At 42.1% G+C, this 16476-nt stretch overlaps 1 long non-coding RNA gene across 2 annotated transcripts in view; it reads left to right on the top strand.

The window, feature by feature from the left end:
- The window catches only part of LOC132381180 (uncharacterized), a 42675-nt gene extending 28586 nt beyond the window's left edge, over window positions 1–14089 (top strand). For both annotated transcript variants that reach the window (XR_009507964.1, XR_009507963.1), the window contains one exon: window positions 8109–14089. This is a non-coding gene — a long non-coding RNA (uncharacterized LOC132381180). The remainder of the gene's footprint in view (window positions 1–8108) is intronic.
- Window positions 14090–16476: the final 2387 nt, after the last annotated feature.

The following is a 16476-nucleotide window of genomic DNA, read 5'->3' as shown; positions in this document are numbered from 1 at the left end:
GTTTGGTGAGGTTGCAAATTTCCTCTTTCTCCTCAGACTTATGGGGTGAAAATAGCTCAGGTTGGAGGCAAGTGGTTGGACAGATGACCAAGTGAAGTGAGGGGCAACCGAAGGTGAGAACAGTGTTAGGAGGGTAAATAAGGAAGAATTGGATGGACTGCAATATTCTGCGATGCCCATGTACAGTACACAGGCTATGTGCACTTTCACAAATCCAGGAGGAAATCCATCAATGGCTGTGATGCAGAAGGGTTGAGAGCTGGTCAGTAGGGAGTCCAAGCTGCGTACAGAGTCCAGTCCAGAAAGTTGGCTACTGCACCAGAATCACCTGGACATCCTGTGTGCATAGAGCCATCAGGGTGTGGAGGAGGACAGAGAGAATGAGTCGGGCTATAGTGCTGGAACAAGAGGGCAGGGGGAGCTTACCAGATTGAAGGCCCTTTGTCCCTCCCTGGTGGTGCCATTTACCTGGACGGAGCGGGCACTTGATGCATGGGTAATATCGGCGGTTCCACAGTAAGCACACAAGTTGCTCACACTCTTAGTGGGGGGGGGGGGCGGGGTTGGGTGAGAGAGATTTCTCTCTGAATGGATGGGTTCTGGAGGCATTGATGATGAGGGTTCTCCAGCCTGAAATGGTTCTGGCTGATGATCCAGAGGGTCGTTCCATAACATGCTTGTCAATTTGAAGAGCCAGAGTGATGACACTTTCAAGGTTGGTGAGTATCTCCTGTGTAGGCAGCTCATCTTTCAAGCACTCCAAGGGGCCAGTACTGTTTCTGCATTCAAACCTCACTCCACTGTGAAGGTCCTGAATTCCATGGTGTAATTTAACACTAAACGTGAGCCTTGCTGCACTTGAGGTAATGATCTGCTGCCTCACATCCACTTCCCATCACAGCTCAGCAGAAACATCTTCATATTTATTGAAAATGTTTTATCGTCCCAGTTAGTGTCAGTCAGGGTCAGAGCTCTGCCAGTCAAGAGAGAAATGACAAAGGCAATTTTGGCTCAGTATATAACATACAGAGATGGAAGGAGCTCAAATTGTATGACGCACTAGGACAGGAAGTTGCAGTATCAGATTAGGGATCTGTTGAAACATTCGAGCAACAGAATCGGGGGCTCCGGGGGAGGTTGACTGACACTGTGTTGCTGTATCGAGAGGGAGAGTTGTTTGAGAGTGGCTAGCAGTTAGTCAATGGTTTCCTGTTGCTTTGAGATCATGAGCTCCTGTCGACAGATGTCTTCTTTAAGGCGAGCGTGCTCTGCTGGGACGGTGGCTGGTTCACTCATCCTGTCTGAAAATGTGGAGGAGGATTGACCCAAAACCAGAGCGGCGGAAATGATTTAGCAGTAATGATATTTTACTAATAAACTGCAAAACAACAAGCCACAATGGTCACAACATAAGAGAGAGTAAGACTTAACACTATAAGATAACAAGGTAACCGAGTGCCGGCTGGTTCATGCGAGTGAACAAGGATTGTAGTTTAGAGCTAAGTTTAAATGGGCTGCAGGTGGTGATCTGGAAATGAAGGGCAGCTGACTCCTGTGTTAACTGGATGGACTGTGCAAGGTGCTCACCTGGGCAGGCCTGATATTTCAGATACCTTTTCTTGGACAGAGTAATTCACACAGACGGTCTAAAACAACCTGGCATCCATGGTCCCTTTGCTAAGTGGTATTGCTCCATTATAAAAATGGTTGGGAACCCTGCTCTAAAAGCTTCTGTGGCCAGAGATCCCATGCACCCAAAGTGCTTGGTGTGAGGGCTGACTTTCTGAGTACACAAATATGGTAACTATTGATTGATCATTCTTATGACCATGTTTGGTGTGCTAAGTAACACATCAATCTGGTCTTTAAGCTTCCTTGAATTCAATCACAATGCTGCAAAAAAACCCAGCCAGTGCAATTCCCCATCAAGAAGGCCTCAAAGCCCTCCACTACTTTCCGGACAATAAACCTCACCAGTTCCCCAACACCACCACACTCCTCAGGTTGGTGTAACTGGTACTCACCTTAATAACTTCTCTTTTGGCTCTTCCCACTTTCTTCAGACCAAGGGTGTAGCTGTGGGCACTCGCATGGGCCCCAGCTATGCCTGTCTCTTCGTGGGTTATGTGGAACAGTCTATGCTCCAAATCTATACTGGTACTGCTCCCCAACCTTTCCTTCGATACATTGATGACTACATTGGCGCTGCTTCCTGCACCCATGCTGAGCTCGTCAATTTCATCGACTTTGCCTCTAACTTGCATCCAGCCCTTAAATTCATTTGGTCCATCTCGGTCACTTCTCTCCCCTTTCTCGATCTCTTGGTCTCCATCTCTGGAGACAGACTGTCCACTGACATTTTCTATAAACCCACTGACTCCCATGACTACTTTGATTATACCTCTTCCTACCCTGCCAAATGCATAAAATTCTGTTCCCTATTCCCAGTTCCTCTGCCTCCGCCACATCTGCTCCAAGGATGAGGCTTCCGTTCCAGGACATCCCAAATGTTCTCTTTCTTTAAGAATCGTGGTTTCCCTTCTGCCATCATCAATGATGCCCTCACCTGCACCTCCTCCATTTCCCGCACTTCGGCCCTTATCCCATCCTCCCGTCACCACAAAAGGGACCGTGTTCCCTTTGTCCTCACCTATCACCCCACCAGCCTCCAGATCCATATTATCCTCTGCAACTTCCGCCACCTTCAACAGGACCCCACCACTAAGAAAGCTAAGTCAACTTACAGCCTAAAGCAATTTGACCTGGCAGACTAACTGAGAACCACCAAAATCCATTTGTGCCAAGTGCATGAAAAATGGGAACATCTACAACAATGATTGAATCTGGTAAATCATTTTGACTTTGATCAGGTGCCAGCTCATGATGTAAATCAGGAACATTTTGCTTCAACAACCAAAACAATTTGAAACCTTTTACCTGCCATTCATTATCCTTTGTTTTGTATGCCTTGTTTACATAAAGTACATCCTTGATTTCACCATAAAAGAACAGCTAGAGGTACCTTCACGCCTGGGCCATCCTGTCAAAGCATTGTGGATATGTTTGTGATATTACTATATTAGGGTTATGGTTATAATACCGTATTTCAGTATTATAATCCACCTGCACACTCACTAAGCTGATGCCCCCACCCCCTCCCTTTCTGAGAATCGGTTCATTCAATAAAAAGGTGCTATCTGTAACGAAAAGGAAATGAGGAAGTGCAATGTTATCAGGATAATTGCATAGCGAGGAAAGAATTAGCACCACTTCAACTCTCCTTCACATTCCCGTTCAGATATGTCCATACATGGCTGCCATGATGAGGCCACACTTTGGCTGGGGGAGCAACATCTCATATACCGTCTGGGTAGTCTCCAGCCCCTTGGTATGAACATCGAATTCTCCAACTTCCGGTAATTCCCTCCCTCTCCCTTCCCCCATCCCACCTTCACTCTGTCTCCTCTTCTAGCTGCCTATCACCTCTCATGACTCTGCCTTCTTCTACTACCCATGGTGCTTTCCCCTTAGATTCCTTCTTCACCTCTCCTGCCTATCCCCTCCCTGCTTCCCCTCCCCCACCCCTTGATCTTTCCTCTGACTGGTTTTCCACCCTCCTCCCACCTTCTTTATAGGACCCCTGCCCCCTCCTTCTTTAGGCCTGACGAAGGGTCTGGACCCAAAACGTAGACTGCTTCTTTCAACGGATGCTGCCCGACCTGCTGAGTTCATCCAGCTTTTTTGTACATCAAAAAACAACCTTTCTCTGTCACCTTTTGCTTTCTGCCGTTAAGCCAATTCTGTATCCAATTAGCCAACTGTCCCTGGATTCCATATGATCTAACTTTCCATAACAGCTTACTATATGAAAGGCCTTACTAAAATCTATATTGCCCCGTCCTGATAAACCTACTTGGTTATTTCTTTAAAAGCTCAATCAAATTTGTGAGACATCATCTCCCATGCAGAAAGCCATGCTGAATATCCCTAACTTACCCACCACAGATATCATGTTTACTAGCTAATAGCTCCTACTTTCTCTTTGAACGCCCTTCTTAATGAAGACAAAGCTTTAGCCACTTTCTAGTTTTCCAGCACATTGCCCATTGCTAATGGTGATTCATACATCTCAGCTAGGATTCCTGTAATAACTTGTCTAGTTTTCCTTTCTTTGTGGATATACTTGGTCAAGGCTCTGGTTAGGTTACGGCATTGGCAGTCATTGAATTTTTGCTTACTACTACCATGCAGCTGTCTCCATCATCACCCCAATTTAGCTCCATTTTTTGTTTTTTGCCTGTCTCCACCCATCCTTCACCTGGAATCTGTCCCTACGTGGGTCCACCTGCCTATAAACCTTCACCCATTGTTGGTCCAGGTGGCTCCTGAATCCCTACTTCCCTTCTCCTCTTTATGTCGTCTATTTTTTCCTCTTTGCACTCAGTCCAGATGAAAGGTTTTTGCCCAAAAAGTAACAATTTCATTTTTCCTACCAACACATCTTGACCCATTAAGTTCCTCCAGCAGATTGTTTCTTGTTCCAGATTCTAGCATCTGCAATGTCCTGGCTGGTTGTTCGGAGTCAATGCATACTACTTTCAGTAGTGATTACTGAGGAACCACATCAATGAGGTCTAGGAGCAGTACAATCAAAACCTTCAAAAGAACATCATTGAACAAGCCAATAGAATGCTGGAGGCATGCTTCATGTACAACTGTAGTTCTGAAGACAATTCCAAAGTGCAGAGCTTAGGTCTTCATATTGTGCATCACACAATATACTATAAATTAGGATTACAAGAATACGTACACAACGCTGGAAGAACTCAGTGGGCCAGGCAGCATCTGTGAGAAAAGAGTAGCCAACGTTTCGGGCCAAGACCCCAATTCCTGTATGTATTCTTTGATCCACAGCATCTGCAGTTGTATTTTTGTGTTAAGAATTACAAGAGCTGTGTAATGCACACATTCACACTTTGGATGACAGCCAGGATGCTGATGCATAGGAGAAGAAAAGGGGATGTTGGTGCAAGTGATCTAGAAGAAGGCAAGAAGCATTTTTCACTGGATTTTGTTCACCGTGGTGAGTTTTCCCCAAGCTTAAAAAATCCTGCATTATGATATGCAAAAATGAATGCAACATATTTAGAACATAGAACATAGAAACATAGAAAGCCTACAGCACAATACAGGCCCTTCGGCCTACAAAGCTGTGCCAAACTTTTTCCTACCTTAGAAATTACTAGGGTTACCTATAGTCCTCTATTTTACTAAGCTTCATGTACCTATCTAAAAGTTTCTTAAAAGACCCGATCAAATCCACCTCCACCACTGTTGTCGTCAGCCCATTTCACGCACTCACCACTCTCTTGAGTAAAGAAACTTACCCCTGACATCTCCTCTGTACCTACTCCCCACCGCTTTAAACCTGTGTCCTCTTGTGGCAACCATTTCAGCCCTGGGAAAAAGCCCCTGACTGTCCACGTGATATTTGAACTCTGTGACTTCCATCTTCATGGTTCCAAAATAAGTGGTCAGCCATTCAGGATACCCAGGGTGAGGTACCAGAGAGCAGGAAGACAGCTAATGCTCCGTTGTTCAAGAGAGTCTCTAAGTATAAGATGGGAAGTTATAGACCAGTGAGCCTGATATCAGTATTGGGTTACTTATTGAATGGTATTTTAAGGGAAAGGATATATAAATACTTGGATAGACAGCGTTTGATTAGAGATAATTAACATGGCTTTGTGTGTGGTAGGTCATGTATAACCAAAGTTATAGAGTCCTTTGAGAAGGTTACCAGGAAAGCTGATGAAGCAAAATTAGTGGATGTTGTCTACATGATCTTGGACAAAATCATGCATGGGAGGCAGGTCCAAAAGTTACAGTCGCTTAGCAGTCAAGATGAAGTAATAAGTTGCATCTTAACATTGACATTAACATTAAGGAATCTTAAGAAAGAGATTAGAAAAGCTAAAAGAAGATACGAGGTTGGTTTGGCAAATAAGGTGAAAGTAAATCCAAAAGGTTTCTACAGTTATATTAAAAGCAAGAGGATAGTGAGGGATAAAATTGGTCCCTTAGAGAATCAGGGTGGCCAGCTATGTGTGGAGCCGAGGGAGATGGGAGAGATTTTGAATGATTTCTTCTCTTCGGTATTCACTAAGGAGAAGGATATTAAATTGTGTAAGGTGTGGGAAACAAGTAAGGAAGTTATGGAACCTATGACAATTAAAGAGGTGGAAGTACTGGTGCTTTTAAGAAATTTAAAAGTCGATAAATCTCTGGATCCTGACAGGATATTCCCCAGGACCTTGAGGGAAGTTTGTGTAGAGATAGCAGGAGCTCTGACGGAGATCTTTCAGATGTCATTAGAAACGGGGATTGTGCCGGAGGATTGGCGTATTGCTCATGTGGTTCCATTGTTTAAAAAGGGTTCTAGAAGTAAGCCTAGCAATTATAGACCTGTCAGTTTGACATCAGTGGTGGGTAAATTAATGGAAAGTATTCTTAGAGATAGTATTTATAATTATCTGGATAACAGGATCTGATTAGGAGTAGCGAGCATGGATTTGTGCGTGGAAGGTCATGTTTGACAAACCTTATTGAATTTTTTGAAGACGTTACGAGGAATGTTGACGAGGGTAAGGCAGTGGATGTAGTCTATATGGACTTCAGCAAGGCCTTTGACAAAGTTCCACATGGAAGGTTAGTTAAGAAGGTTCAGTCATTAGGTATTAATGCTGGAGTAATAAAATGGATTCAACAGTGGCTAGATGGGAGATGCCAGAGAGTAGTGGTGGATAATTGTTTATCGGGATGGAGGCCAGTGACTAGCGGGGTGCCTCAGGGATCTGTTTTGGGCCCAATGTTGTTTGTAATATACATAAATGATCTGGATGATGGGGTGGTAAATTGGATGAGTAAGTAAGTAAGGTAGGAGGTGTTGTGGATAATGAGGTGGGTTTTCAAAGCTTGCAGGGAGATTTATGCCGGTTAGAAGAATGGGCTGAACATTGGCAGATGGAGTTTAATGCGAGAAGTGTGAGGTTCTACATTTTGGCAGGAATAATCCAAATAGAACATACAGGGTAAATGGTAGGGCATTGAGGAATGCAGTGGAACTAGAGAGATCTAGGAATAACAGTGCATAGTTCCATGAAGGTGGAGTCTCATGTAGATAGGGTGGTGAAGAAGGCTTTTGGAACGCTGGACTTTATAAATCAGAGCATTGACTACAGAAGCTGGGATGTAATGTTAAAATTGTACAAGGCATTGGTAAGGCCAAATTTGGAATATTGTGTACAGTTCTGGTCACCGAATTATAGGAAAGATATCAATAAATTAGAGAGAGTGCTGAGACGATTTATTAGGATGTTACCTGGGTTTCAGCACTTAAGTTACAGAGAAAGGTTGAACAAGTTAGGTCTCTATTCATTGGAGCGTAGAAGGTTGAGGGGGGGATTTGATCGAGGTATTTAAAATTTTGAGAGGGATAGATAGAGTTGACGTGAATAGGCTGTTTCCATTGAGAGTAGGGGAGATTCAAACGAGAGAACATGATTTGAGAGTTAGAGGGCAGAAGTTTAAGGGAAACACGAGGGGGTATTTCTTTACTCAGAGAGTGATAGCTGTATGGAATGAGCTTCCTGTAGAAGTAGTAGAGGCCAGTTCAGTTGTGTCATTTAAGGTAAAATTGGATAGGGATATGGACAGGAAAGGAGTGGAGGGTTATGGGCTGGGTGTGGGTAGGTGGGACTAGGTGAGATTAAGAGTTCGGCATGGACTAGGAGGGCCGAGATGGCCTGTTTCCATGCTGTAATTGTTATATGGTTATATGGACTTAGTGTGAGAAACCAGACAATTGCCCCTCTGACTGGAGGCCTGTGACCATGGGCCTCCAGGGATCAATGCTGGGTGTGGCGTTGTTAGTCATCTATATTAATGATTTGGAGGACAATGTGAACTGATCACAAAATTTATGGATGACTTGTGGGTGTACAGGACAGCGAGGAAAGATAACAAAGCCTCAGCAAAGTTTAAAGAAAATTTATTTTCCAAGTACATATAGCTCACCATATACAACCCTGATGTGTGTTTTCTTGCAGGCAAACACAGTAAATCCAAGAAGCACAAAAGAATCCAAGAAAGACTATACTCAAAAGGATGGAAAACACCCAATTTGCAGAAGACAATAAACTGTATAAATCCAAAAAGAAAAAAAAAGCAAAATAATAATAAATAAATAAGCAATAAATATCAAGAGCATGAGATGGAGTCCTTGAAAGTGAGCCCAAAGGTTCAGTGATGGGGTAAGTAAAGCTAACTGAAGCTACCCCCTCTAGTTCAAGAGCCTGATGGTTGAAGGGTAAGAATTATAACTAAACCTGGTGGTGCAGGTCCTGAGGCTGCTGTATCTTCTTCCTGATGGCAACATCAAGAAGAGAGCATGACATGGGTGGTGGGGGTCCTTGATAATGGATGCTGCTCTCCTGTGACAGGTTCTCCATTTAGATATCCCCTGTGGTGGGGTAGGTTTACTCGTAACGGATTGGGCAATATCCACATTTTTTTTGTAGGACTTTCTATTTAAGAGCACTGGTGCTTCCATACCAGGCTGTGATGCGACCAGTCAATATACTCTCCACCACACACCTATAGGAGATTGTCGAAGTTTTAGATATCATGCTGAATCTTTGCAAGCCTCCAAGGAAGTAAATTGCTGTGCTTTCTTCATGATGGTACTTACATGCTGGGCCCAGGACAGTTCCTCTGAAATATTTACATCGGGGAACTTAAAGTTGCTGACCCTCTCCATCTCTGATGCCCTGATGAGGAGTAGCTCATGGACCTCCTCCTGAAGTCAATAATCCTCCTTGGGCTTGCTGATGTTGAGTGAGAGGTTGTTGCAGCACCATTCAGCCAGATTTTCAATGTCCCTTAATATGCAAAGATGCTGATTTGTCACCGTGTTTGACTCAGCCAACAACAGTGCTGACATCAGCAAAGTTAAATATGGCATGGGAACTATGCTTGGCCTCACAGTCATAAGTATAAAGTGAGTAGAGCAAGGGGGCTAAGCACACAGCCTTGTGGTATATCTGTGCTGATGGAGCAGAATCTAGACCACCAGCAAAAAAATTGGGCTGAAAAATGGCAGATGGAATTTAACATAGAGAAGTGTGAGGTTTTGCACTCAGGTGGGGTGGAAGGGACTAAACGGAATAATAGCTCAGCATGGACTAGATGGGCTGAAGGGCTTGTTTCTGTGCTGCAGTACTCTGTGATGATTATTATGAAAAGAAATGTTTTTACTCAGAGGCTTGTAGAGACTCTGTCATGAAGTAATTTCAAGATTGAGAGAGATTCATCTTTGGATATTAAGGAAATCAAAGGATATGGGATTAGTTGCTGAAAGTGATGCTAAAGTAAGCATTCTATTGCATGGCAGTGTTGGTGCGAGGGGTGAATGTCCCTATTTCTTATAAATAACAGTGGTGGCTGGACAGTTTGGATGCTAAAATATGAAGAAGAGTTGGCATAAAGAGTGATGAACTGGAATAGACTCATGATGGCAGACTGAGAGGATGTAAATTATTCACTGATCAGGATATAGGTGAACGTGTTACCATGACCACATTTCCTGATCTGCTGAAGTGGCAGCATAGATTCCATGAGTCTGGGCCCTCCTCAGCTGCTGAGTTCAACTCTGCCTTCTTCCTCTCATGACCCCCCCCCCCCACCCCCGTCAGCAGAGAAATTAATCGCCTTGTACATTTTTCATCGTGGATCAAAAGAGGGACGTGCATATTAGGAAAATGCCACTTAGCTTTGGTCACAGCTGATTTGATGTCACCTCAATTAAGCAAGATACAATTAATTATATGAGTTACAATGAAATATAATTTGCAGCTTTTACACAATAACAGCCTGTTATAACAGATGAAATGTCTTTCATCTGCTTTTCTGATTGCTAGAGGGAAGACTACCTCCAGGCCTGACATAACTTGCCTTGTCCTAAAATGAGCTCATTTGCTCTGGAGGGTAATGCTAGGATATAGTCTCCTCACACAGCAGCAACTTGTGGTGATATTTTTCCTGCCCATATGGCACAAGATGTCCTTTGCAGTCTAAAATGGAACTGAATAACCAAATGATTACTAGAGTAATAATCAGTCTTTCTTTGCACTACCGCTAAAACTGGACGTGGCAGGACTGACTTTGGGGTGCGGAAGGCAATGGGGTTGTTGTTTAGGTGACCTATTCCTGGTCCTATTTTCCTTCATTGTGTTCCAGTGAGATTTCTTTGTTCTGCTGCTCATCTCCTGTTCCAGGAAAGCATTTGCACTATAACTGTAGCGTAGCAATATGAATGCTTCCCTGAAATTCATGCATCCCCATTTAAAAGGGTGTGACCCAGTTGATTGAAACCTCTGAAAATAAAATGTGGGATTTCATTGGGTTGCAGTTTTTATTTAGTACACTCAGAGCCACAGTCCTAAAAGTTGCATAGAGGGTTGATTCAGAGGTGAGTGAACTTTAGTTAACACTTAGGTCATGCTTCTTTAAGCTGCAGATTTCTTGGAAATTTTTTGCATTTGAGTCCACAAGCTCTTGCCACTGGCAGCCCACATAGCCATGGGATTAAACTTTCTCCCTTAATATCATATAGAATCTTGGAATTGCCTACTCAGAATGCACAGTATAGTATAGTGAGATGAAGGGAGGCTATTATTGTATTGTGGGACATTCGCCGATCAACACTGGTGCACCTTGGGATGTGTGCTTAGCCCACTGCTCTGCTCTCTTTATACTCATCACTGTATGGCTAGGCACAACTCCAATGCCATCTATAAATTTGCCAATGATACGACCATTGTTGGCAGAATCTCAAATGGTGATGAGAGGGTGTGCAGGAGGGAGACATACCAACTGATTGAGTGGTGTCACAACAACAACCTTGCACTCATAGTCTGTAAGATGAAAGAGATGATTGTGGATTTCAGACAAGGGAAGGTAAGATGAGGGATTACATACTAACCTTCATAGGTGGAGCAGAAATGGAGAGAGTGAGCAATTTAAAGTTCCTGACTGTCAGTACCTCTGAGGATCTAACCAGGTACCAACGTATTGATGCAACTATAAAGAAGGCAAATCAGCGACTATATTTCACCATGAGTTTCAGAAGATTTGGTTTATCACCTAAACACTCAAAAACTTCTACAGATGTACCATGGAAAGTATTCTGGCTGGCGGCATCACCATATTGTATGGAGTGGTGGGGGGGGGGGGTGTTACTGCACAGGATCGAAGTAAATTGCAGAGAGTTACAAAATTAGACAGCTCCAACATGGATACTAGCCTCCCATCATTTTCAAGACACCTTCAAGGTGCAGTGCCTCAGAAAATCAGCTTCCATCATCAAAGACCCCCACCACCCAGGACTTACCCTCTTCTCATTGTTACCATCAGGAAGGAGGTACAGAAGTCTGAAGGTACACAGTGATTGAAGAACAGCTTCTTCCCTCACTATCTGATTTCTAAATGAATGTTGAACCCATGAACTCTATCTCTACTTTTTTTTCAAATAGCTGTTTTTGCACTGGTTAATTTAACTATTTAATATACTCTGTGTCTGTATATATGTAGTAATTCAGTATTGTTTCTATACTTATCATGTATTGCTGCCACAAATTTAACAAATTTTGTGACATATTCTGGTGATATTAAACCTGATTCTGATTCTAATTTGGTAACTGAACTCTGAACAAGGTGAAAGGTCAGATTGAGCTAATTATTTCCAAATTAATTCCTTGGATTCATTCTCTGAATTAAGTTCTCCAAAAGTGTTTGTTACCTTGTCTTGCTCTGCAAGTTATTTGCCATCATGCATTATATTCAAGTTCACAGAATGTTTCTGTTCAGCCCACTGAACTGTTTGTGCTCACATTCGGGATCCTTCTGTGATGAATTTGCAGGTGCTGGCATTCCAATCTGCAAGCCATGTTGAAAAAGCAAGAACTCAGCAGCCATTCTAACCCTGAGTCTATCAGTATTTGCATTTCTATAAACAATCCTCAGATGTTATTCTATTCTAAAGATGTACTGTGAATGTAATTGGTCATACAGTGATACATCTTTAAATTGGAATGGTTTTTCACAGACTATGTATGTAACTGATTTCTCAACAGGAACCTAAAACTTTTGAAAATATTCCCAAATCGTTTTGTAGAACATAATAAAATATAGCAATTTTATACAAGTGGATATCAAACATGTATTTTCACATTCAGCACAGAGATATATAACTGAAGCACTAGAACTCTCATAGTACTAGATGTCACACTTTAACTGGGAATGTACAATGATCTTTTAGTCAGGTAGAGAACCCATTTAGATTTGTTCTGTCCAGCCCAAAGAATAGAGATGTTGGATGGAGAGGTAGATTATAGAGTATTATAGTAACATTTTCTCCTACACAAGCTACATAATTTAAATAGTAGTTAGATATTCATCATACAAACTCTTTAAACTTCAATAGGTTAATATTGTGCTCCATGATCTTTGGACTTTAGAGTAGGTTCATCATGGTATGTGTTGGATGTCATTGGTCCAAAATATCATTAAATAATGCTAAAGCAAGTAGCAATGATAGATTTTAGTTGCTGTGAAGTAAACAGAGGAAGGAGTTGTGTGTGTTGATGAGGTTAGATAAAATAACATTGCGTGATGCTCATGTGATACTGTTGGAGTAAATAGCTTATGTTTTGCTGCCCAATCCATGCAATTTGAAGTAAAAAAAAGCATGTGGTTTATGCAGAACAACTTTTTGTCTTGAAAGCCAAGTTCTGTGACTTACTGAATTACAACATGAATTGTTGAAGATGCTCAACATTTTCAGCAGGATCTTTCAAGAAGGAAACATTTTTTATAACATTTTTATTGATGCCTGAATTCTTCCCACATTTTCCATTTTGATTTTAGATTCTTTATTTCTCCTAAGGGTAGTGTTGGAAAAAAATTATTTTTATTTTTCACCTGTATATTGAAGCATCAACATATACAATGAAAGGAAGTCAGTGTTTCTTTATTACCAAAGAACCCGGCGCTGCAATCAATGAATTGTGACTAAATTATTGTTTTATCCATGTGCTTGCTTCCAGTTATTTGGAACATTCACAACAGTCATCTTTGCACCTTGTGATCAGGAAGAAATTTCCTATTAACACGTTATTCAGCTTCCATGACAGTCAAAAAACACAATTACAACTTGAGGTATAAGTGGATGAAAGCAGAACTGGTTCTTATATGGCTCAATGGAACTGCTTATGAAAAATTATTCTAAAATAACCTTTATTATAGTCATGGATATGAATGTTCCATCTGGACCTTGCAGATTTTCTTAAAGTGACATCAGTTGTCAACATCCATTGACAGAGGAAGTGGGAATTATGATGACATGAGCAGAATTTGCATCACCCACTCAGAATCTTATCACAGTTAAATTCAACCACAAGCTGTTAAGATTTTTTTCCATTAGCAGTAATCAGATGCCCATACATGTCAATGAAATAAAAGATGGGCCCAGTACATCATGAGTAAAGCCCTTCCAACAACTGAGCACATCGAAATGAAACACTGTTGTAGGAAAGCAGCATCCATTATCGGAGATCTCCATCACCTAGGTTATACTCTCTTCTCGCTTCTGCCATTAGGTAGAAGGTACAAAAGCCTCAGGACTCACACTACCAGATTCAAGTTATTACCCTTCAACTATCAGGCTCTTGAAAATAAAAGGAGATAACTGCACTCACATGGCCCATCATTTTAATGTTTCTACAAACAATGGTCTCACTTTAAGGACTCTTTATGTCAGAATCTCATGTTCTTATTTTTTATTGCAATTTATTTATATTTGCATTTGCACATTTTGTTATCGTTTGCACTCTGATTGATCTTCCATTGATCCTGGTATGGTTTCTGTTCTGTAAATTTGCTGAGTATGCCCACAGGAAAATGAATTGCATGGTTGTCTATGGTGACATACTTTGATAATAAAATTGACTTTCGGCTTTGATATATGCGTCTTTTTTACATGACTAAGTCTTTTGCTCTCTGTTTTAAGTGGGCTGTGTGTGCTTTGCTCCATGGCCCCCTGAGGAACACAGGAATGGAAGACGGTTCCACTGTGTCCAGGTATGGTCAAGAGATAATTAAATTTGATTTGATTTGAACTTCAAATGTTCTTCAATAACACAAAAGGCAGCTTCAACCTGTTGCTAGTGAATAGCAATAACATAATTCTTTGGAGACATGAGAAATGCAGGTGCTGGCATCTGGAGTGAAAGCAAACTCGGGTCAAGCAACATTTGAGGGAAGAAAGGGACAGTGACATTTCAGGTCCAAACCCCATCTCAGGACAGAGAGAGAAGATGGCTGGTACAAAGAGAAGAGGGGAAGAGTTGTGACAGGAGTTGATAGGTGTACTAAAGAGGGCTGAGAGATTATGGGTAGAAGGAGCCAACTGTGGGAGCAGTAGTTCTTTGGTTCTTCAAGATGTGAACACAGAAGACTTTTTCATTAATCTCTACTGTGGAGAGTTTTTGTGTTTCTCTCACACCTCACACACAGTTATTTGTTGCAAAGTTAAGTAGAATGGCACTATCCCGAACAAATCCAACAGACAGAGCACCCTCTACTGTTGGGCACTATCCGAAGAGAGTGAAAACCACAGAAACCACATAGAGAATTTAGAGGGGAGAGGGAGAACAAAGGCAATATAGGCAATTGAATGGAGACTGAATAATACTAGTGGTGATGGCTCTGGCTGAGAGAGGTCCATGAAGCCTTTTTGATTGTAGCTCATCTGTCAAGCAGAAGGAGAGGAATGTGAACAGATCAGAGAAAGACAGGAAACGCAATGTGGAACTGTGAAATTCCTGGAAAACTAAAACAAGCCAGAGTGCCAGAAATACTTTAGAATTGAGCCTCTCCTCTCACCACCATCTAGCGACCTAAACAGATCTTCCAAGAGAAGTACAAATTTGCATTCACTTCCTCCAACCTTGTCCATTGCCCTTGGTGCTTTCCATGTGGCCTACTTTGCTTCAGTGAGATCAGGGCAACCACTTTGCAGAACATCAGCACTTTGTCCTTAGTGGCCATCTTGATCTCAAATTTGTAAGCAATGTTATCTCCTTTTTCCTATTTGTACCCTGACTGACCTTGCCTTTTTCCACAACCATGGTGAAGTGAAGCATAAACTAGAGAAATAGCAACTTATAGCGGTGTGCTAAACGCAGCGCTAAAATTACGACACGGAGTCGGTAACTGCAGTCGAAGGAAAAAACTTTATTCGAAATCTTCAGCCTCACTTTTAAGCCTCCCTCAACCTGCCCCCCATGGCGCAGAGGCTCCAAAGCTCTGTGCTCGCAAACCCCCGTAGGCTATCTAATAACTAGAGAAATAGCAACTCATATTATGCCTATGTAGTTTATAATCTAACGGCATGAGCAATAATTTCATTTTTTGGTAACCAACACACCTTTTGTTCCTTTCTCTCTCCTTATAATTTACCCAGTCCCTCTCACACAACCCTTTCCTTCCCATACACCCCCAATACCCAGTTCTCTGTGATCTAGTTCCTTTCCTTTCCCTACTTTGTTCCATCTGACTATCAACTTCACACTCATTCACTAAGTCCTCTATTTGCTCCCCTGTACTGCTCCCATCTGCCCACAACCCCTCCTTATTTGGTTCCACATACAAAATACTGGAGGAACTCAGCAGGACAGACAGCATCTACAAAGGGGAATAAACAATTGACATTTTGGGACTGAGCCAAGATTTCTGGCATCTTGTGTCTTTATTGGTTCTCCAAAATTACAGTCCTTTGTTATCTCCACTTATCACCTCTGACCTATCAGTCTTTATCCCTATCTCCAAAAGTAGTTCCACCCCCTGTCCGCATCTTCCTATCACCCCCTCCTCACTTGATCTACCTAGTGTTTGCCAGCTCCTGCCTCATCCCTCTCCCCTACCTCTTTACCTCTTCATACTGGCTGTCTCCCATTAATACTTATAATCATGGTACGGGGTCTTAACCCAAAACATAAACCATCACCTTGCCTCTATAAATGCTGCTTGACCTATTGAATGCCTCCAGTACAAACAAGAGAAAATCTGCAGATGCTGGAAATCCAAGTCCCTTCATTAGCAGTTCTGATGAAGGGTGTCAGCCCAAAACATTGACTATACTCATTTCCATAGATGCTGCCCGGCCTGCTGAGTTCCTCTAGCATTTTGTGTGTCATTTTGCTTTCCTCCAGCAGCTTATTTCTGGTATAGCAAGCAATTAGGAAGATAAATAGGATGTTAGCTAATATAACAGGAGAATATAGTATGTGAATAAATATATCTAACAGAAATTATATCAGATCCTGTAAGTATCACAACTGGATTATTGTGTGCAGCTCT

Source organism: Hypanus sabinus, chromosome 25 (genome assembly GCF_030144855.1).
Source record: "Hypanus sabinus isolate sHypSab1 chromosome 25, sHypSab1.hap1, whole genome shotgun sequence".
Lineage (NCBI taxonomy): Eukaryota > Metazoa > Chordata > Chondrichthyes > Myliobatiformes > Dasyatidae > Hypanus > Hypanus sabinus.
Note: the sequence above shows the minus strand (reverse complement) of the source record. Positions and strands in the feature narration are given on the sequence as shown.